Raw genomic sequence first — 6,725 nt, forward strand, 5'->3', positions numbered from 1 at the left:
GGCATTCAAAGTTCACTAGAAATACTGATTGCTGAGAAACTGTGCTTTCACACCTGTAGTTTATTCAGTACTCACGGCGGCCCACTGACATGTATAATCATCATCACTCTTCCGTCTGGAAAGATCAGGGCTCGGGGAGGTCAAGGGAGCTGCCTAAGGTCACACACATAATAAGCAGCTTTAATTTGATTGTGGGTTTTCAGTTTTCAAGTCTAATGTATACTGCTGCTCTTAATTAAAAGAGATTTCTACCTGATTTGCCTATGCATACAAATAGGATATTGAGATGTATGTAAATGTGCAGTATTCTTAAATACCCCCCGCCCTGACCTTTGCTTTGTTGATCATCTTGTCTTTACATTCATAGCCATGTTTTCATCGTTCCTAGTTTTATAGTGAAGATTTTGTCGTGAAGATTTAGGAGGTTCCTTTCATACAAAACTGCAAAAATACTCATGAAAAATACCCACTGAAAAATATTCATGAACTTTTTAAACTGCAGTCATCACCTTTATCCAAAGTTGTATAGAGATCATTTTATTCTAAGATGGAAAGTAAAGATTCAGTAGCAAGTGTTGAATATATGTTATTTAAAAGCAAAGAGCACAGAGTGGTATGTGAGAAATTGTCTTCTGTTTGTAGTTTTATGAGTTCGTGTAAATTCAGTTCTTTGCTGATAAAGCAACAATAAATATTTTAGCAAGTAACTCTATTATTACTGGATAGGTTATATTGTATCTGTGTTCACAAGGCCGCTGCATGGTATGGATATGTGACACATCATGGACTCTTGGCCGTTACATTGTACATGGCATCATTTTGGAGTCCCTCTTTAAAACTGTTTCTCTTTACAACTTGATGTATTTTTATTGACTTGGAGCTAATGTATATCTAATGGTCTCAAGAGTAATAAAGACAACTGTTTTGATTAGGTAGTATCATTCTGTGGCCTTATTGTTTACTCAGTGATGATGATATAGGATTCAAATTGTTGAGATTAAAGTTGTTAACATGTATCTTGAACAGCGTGAAAATAATTCTGGAAGTGGTAATAGTGGGCTTAATTTGTTTTAGAAAAATCACTAGTAGAATGAAGTTATAGAGCATTTTACCTCTAAGAACCTGGTTAATAATTTGCTGCAAAGGATATTGATACCCATAGTTACAGATATTGATAAAACAGTCTAAAATAAAGAAGGCATGATATTTAACCATTCCACACTTATTTCTTCAAAGACTTGATCTTTGACCAAGATTAAGAAATGATGTGAATGGGTTAAGTTACTAAACTGCTAATCAAAACTGGCATATTACTTAGGGATTTCTCCACATTTTGGAGTGTCTTTAACTGCTTTCCTCCGTGGTAAGCATATCCTAAAATTTGCACTTAGGTGTAAATGTATTTTGGCCCCATAGAATCTTCACAATAGTGATTATCTAAATAAAATTAATCCCTAAATGGCAGATTTTCAGGCATTTGTGGTTGTGGAGAGTCGGGAGGAAGGAGGCTCTCTTTAATCATTGCCCTTTGCCTCTTCTACCTGGGAATACAGAACCAAACCTTCAGTGGGAGAAGGGAAACATGAGTGTGATTTCTCTCACCACACGGGAGAGGGGAGGCTCTTTGATTCCAGGATTGTATTTCCATTTTTAGTCTTCACTGTTTTCTTCTCTTGTGGAAGTCATCTGCTTACCTATTTAAAGAATTAGAGACAAGATATCCTATTACTCAGACGAATGCTTGTGATTTCAAGAGTGATTAAAAAAATATAGGACTGAGTCAGGACAAATCCATCCTGAAGCATAGGGAAGTATTCAGTGTCACTTCTGATGGTGGGTTAGTATACTTACTAAGTTGTTCAACTATGTAGGCCAGTTGCATTATGTTTTAAATGGAATGTGACTTTTTATTTATTTATTTATTTGAAATAAATTTATTTATTTATTTTTGGCTGCATTGGGTCTTCGTTGCTGCGTGCGGGCTTTCTCTAGTTGCGGAAAGCGGGGGCTACTCTTCGTTGCGGTGCGCAGGCTTCTCATCGCGGTGGCTTCTCTGGTTGCGGAGCGCAGGCTCTAGGCACGTGGGCTTCAGTAGTTGTGGCTCACAGGCTCAGTAGTTGTGGCACACAGGCTCAGTAGTTGCTCCGCGGCATGTGGGATCTTCCCGGACCAGGGATTGAACCCATGTCCCCTGCATTGGCAGGTAGATTCTTAACCACTGCGCCACCACGGAAGCCCTGGCTTTTTATTTTCAAAAATGAACTTCCAGGAAGTCTTTACTAATTTTCTTTCCTTCTTCTAGGAGGCTGAGCCCAGGGCCTCTTCTGCATTCTCTCTGAGCACTCTCTCCACATATCTTTTGATAGCACCTACCACATTGTATTGAAATAGCAGGTTTCCATGTCCATCTCCCCCATTAGAGTGTAAGCTCTTCAGCAGCAACTGTGGTTTCATCATCTTTTAAATTCCTAAGCCAAGCTTAATGCGTGATGCACAGCGTATGGCCAATAAATGTTGAACTGAATTTATTTTGAAGCACCAGAAAATCTTGAGATATGATTATCGGATGATGAAAAAGTATCTCCTGGAAGTAATTGCTGCTTACCTACTTGTGGACAATTCTGGATATTTCTCATTGTTTCATTTTAAACAGAGCTTGCAGTGTTGAGTCCTAATTGAATTTGGCCCCATCTTTCAGGGCCACATGACTGTCATTTTTCAGTTGGCAAGGATGCAGAAAAGAAGGTATGTTTTGACCTAAGCCAGGTGGCAATAAACAAACAAACAAACAACTTCCTATCACGATGTAATACACATGGAAGGGGACATTTCAAATGTGTTACAAGTACCTCTCAGGATAATCATCTTTGTCCCTGAGAGGTCTTGCAACTATATGTCTGCAGCTACATCAGAGAGCCAGTACAAGTGTAGACTATCCTTTGGGGGGTGATACTGGCAGGATTTGGATCACTTTAAGCTAGTAAGTGAATCTTAATAACCCATGAACATAGTGTTTTGGTTTGTGATGGAGACAAGCCGTGGATCCATGGTTGAATTACGAATCATAACTTTCATTCAACAAATGCAGTCAGACTATGAAGCAAACTTGTCTCACTTGTAGCTTTTAGCCAGTAAAATATGTTTTAAAAAAATTTTTGGCTAGTCAGCCTCATTGGGCAGGTGACAATGATACTATTGCCTGCTATGTTCAGGGGAAGAAAAGAAGAGGCCTGTGACTTGTTTGGGCTGTAATGTTTACTTTTTAAAAACTGACACTCACTGAATGTGAGTACCTTTAGTTATAGTCTCTAGCTTGCCACAATCCCTACTACTCCCTATTGTCTTACATCCTGCTCCCTTTATTCATTTAGCTTACATTTTAGCCCCTGTGGGTACTTGAGTTTGCCACCTCCTGCTACATTCTGTATCAAAGATTGCATCTCTTTGTGTTTTGTTTCACATGCCAAGTTTCTTTCATTGTTCTTCCTCTTATATATTTTTTTTCTGTAAATTTACATTTGTGGTTTTCCTGATTGTCCCCTCCCCCTCACTTTTGCTTTCTCTCTGCTTGGGTCTTGAGCAACCAGTAAAACTTATCATTGCCTAAGCTCAGTCGTATGGTATGTTTGCATTTGTTATTAGAATATTGAAATGAGGTCAGTGCCTGTTTTGGCAATGACAGCGTAAGCTAGTTGGGTATTGCCATAGTTACTGCCAACAAGACTATTGCAAGCACGCTTTCTCTTGCCATCTTGCCTCAGAATGCAGACTATTTAAAATCTTGTTAAATTCTCTTATATTAAACACAGTGAATCATGTGAGTGGATGAGACTTCTCAAGGTAATGAAAAAAGAGAGAAGAATGATGGAGATAGACCTGAACTTGAAGACAGGGTGGGGTTACTGATGAACAGGCCTGAGGGAGAAGAGAACAAAAGATAGACACTGAGAAAACATGGAGAGAAGCAAGAGAACTAGGGGAGCACTGAGCCAAAGAAACTAAAAGCAAGAAGGACTTCAAGAAATAGCTTGGCAGTTGTTAGACTCTTCAAGGATCAAGAAAGAATGAGAATAACAAAAGGCCCTTTGATGTGATAACAGGTGACATGGACTGGGTACTTAGAGGGGGCCAGACAGTACGCGGAACACTTGACTTTGGTGATTTGCAACAACCTTATGAGAAAAGGCCTATAGTGAGTCCCACTTCATAGAGGAGCAAACAGAGGCAAAGAGAGGTCAAAGAGCTTGCCCAAGGTCAGATAGCTTGTAAGTGGTACAATCAACAACTGAACCCAGCCGGTCTGGCTCATAAGCCTGTGTACATGACCACTGTGCCGTACTTGGGTTTCACTCGGAAAGAGGTCATTAGTAACTATAGAAAATTTTCTGAGAAATTATAAGAAGAAATCTAGAACTAAGGGTTTTAGAGTGAAAGTTATGGATTCATGGGGAAAAGCCTTTCAAGAAATTTGGCAAGGTAGGTAGTTTTCCTCTCTGGAGGAAGAGTTGAGCTAAGTTGCTTTTAAATCATTTTAAAAGCCAAGAGAAAGGAGTCTTGAGTATTGCTTGGGTGTATGTAATGCAGGGTTTGGGGATATTTCTCTGTTTGATTGATTTTGATATTTTAAATATAATAATCCATTCTTGGAGAGAGGATGATTCCTGTCTGTTTGCAGTACATATAAATTGACTCCAAATGACTGAACCAACATTCTAAAATGTAGCCATAGAAAATGAATATTGTCATTTAGTGCAGTTACCATGGAAGGTTATATAGTTTTCCTACAATATTACAACTCTTTGAGCCATATTTGGAAACTCTTTTTTGTAATTACCTTTACAGAGTCAGCAATTCATTCAAATGAGCATGTGACCATTTTTTTCCCTTTATGGGAGTCATTTGAGTTTTTAGAAACAGCCTAAAATAGTGTCGGTTCTAGTGACGACAGTCAATAATCAAACACATTAGTCGTTTGGGGTCGAAAATTGACTTAGATTAAAAAGCAGTGAAAAGAATTGTCTTGCATGGTTCTTAAAGCACATGGAATTAGATTAATATTTTAACGTCAAACTTTATGTGAGCCAGAGTGTGAAGGCTTTTGGAAGCATAAGTGCTAATAACAAGAAGTTTTCTATCATTACTCCATCTGGAGGTCTTCATTATGTACCGTCTGAATGTAAGCATGGACACGAAATCTTCGAAATCCTGAACCATTTGTTCAATGTTAAATTCCTACCCAAGTCTAAACTGTGAAGACAATACTTGGATTTTTCCCAAATCAAGAAAGTCTGTTGGCTGTTCTGCTGGCTATTAGAAAAAGTATAGGGGAAAGCATTACTGAACTGATAGCTTTAAGAAAAAGGAACAATGGGGGGCAAATATGGAGTAGAATAAAAATCAAAGAACGGCAATAATTCATAGTCCATCAGAGAAAGATGACAATGAAGGTGAACTAAGTCTGGTCATCATACTTGCCCTCTTAAGGAATTCCAGTATTAATGGAGCTGGAAAAGGCATTTAGTTTTTTGGTTTCCTCCAGTAATTGAAGAATAGAACAGAGGACAGGTAGGTTGCTTGTAATTCTCCTTCATTCTCTTATGTGCAGTTGATATATGAGCAACTCTGTTATCTTCATAACTTAGCTTCCCTGATGATCCACAAATGATGGTTTTGCACAGGGATCTTTTTTAATGATTTCATAGAAGAGAGTTCAAAAAGCTATCCTGAAAGCATTTGATAAGCATTTATTTTGCAAAGCCAAAAAATCAGTGTCTGCATTGTGTCTAATGAATGGAAAAGACTAACATATAATGATCCAAATATATAAATAACCAGGTGGTGCATTTCAGATACATTTGCCTCATTAAAAGAAAGTAGAATCATGGCCTCCTCTCAAAGGGCTGTCTAGAAAGCTTCATGAAATCAAGTGCTGATTTTCCTATGCTTTTTTCCTTGCAGTTTTTCTGGAAGGTGTTAATGAAATGTTTGGAAGTAAATTTTACAGCGCTGCATTTATGACGCTAATTTAACATAATTTTATACTTTAGGCAGCTATTATTAAAGTTCCCAGAGTAAATGCCATAGGCTAACTCCCATTCTCACAGTGTCTTTGGAAGGCAGAGCTCTGAGAACTATGCTTATTTTCTTTTCTCTAAAAAGGTAACAAGTAATAAACTGCTGTTTCTAAAAAAATGTTGAGGCCCTCTGTGAGCCTAGCTTTTGGTATTTAGTCTAAATGGAAAGTAAATACTAATGTGTAGATAGCAGAGGCAGAATGCCTTAAGTGTTACTATGCATCTAAAGTGGTATTGCAACATTTCTCAGTTGGTGGATCATTGAGTAAACTTGATTTTCCTAAAATAGTTCGAGGAAATACATCTGTTCACATAGACGTTCAGTTTCTGTGGTTGAGGAGCTGTGTGCAAGTAGGGAACGTATGCTACCATACCATGCACACCAGCAGGACTGGTGGGATGCAATCATAAAGCAGTTTAATTTTTGTCTCGCACTCACTGTCTCTCTCAGTCCACTCAGTGGGCTACTTTTTCCCCTGCTGGGGGATGAAATTTTCTGGTCCTTTTCAGACTTTCTCCCCTGTGGGTCTCTCACATGAGCAAAGGCATCTATAGTTGACTTACAATGTTGTGTTAATTTCTTCTGTACAGCAAAGTGACTCAGTTTTTTATATGTGTGTGTGTGTGTGTGTGTGTGTGTATATATATATA

At 38.3% G+C, this 6,725-nt stretch overlaps 1 protein-coding gene across 1 annotated transcript in view; it reads left to right on the forward strand.

Moving 5' to 3' along the window:
• Window positions 1–6,725, forward strand: part of FBN1 (fibrillin 1) — a 255,338-nt gene that overhangs the window by 53,753 nt on the left and 194,860 nt on the right. The window lies entirely within an intron of this gene.

Source organism: Lipotes vexillifer, unplaced genomic scaffold (assembly GCF_000442215.2).
Source record: "Lipotes vexillifer unplaced genomic scaffold, Lipotes_vexillifer_v1.1 scaffold24, whole genome shotgun sequence".
Classification (NCBI taxonomy): Eukaryota; Metazoa; Chordata; class Mammalia; order Artiodactyla; family Lipotidae; genus Lipotes; species Lipotes vexillifer.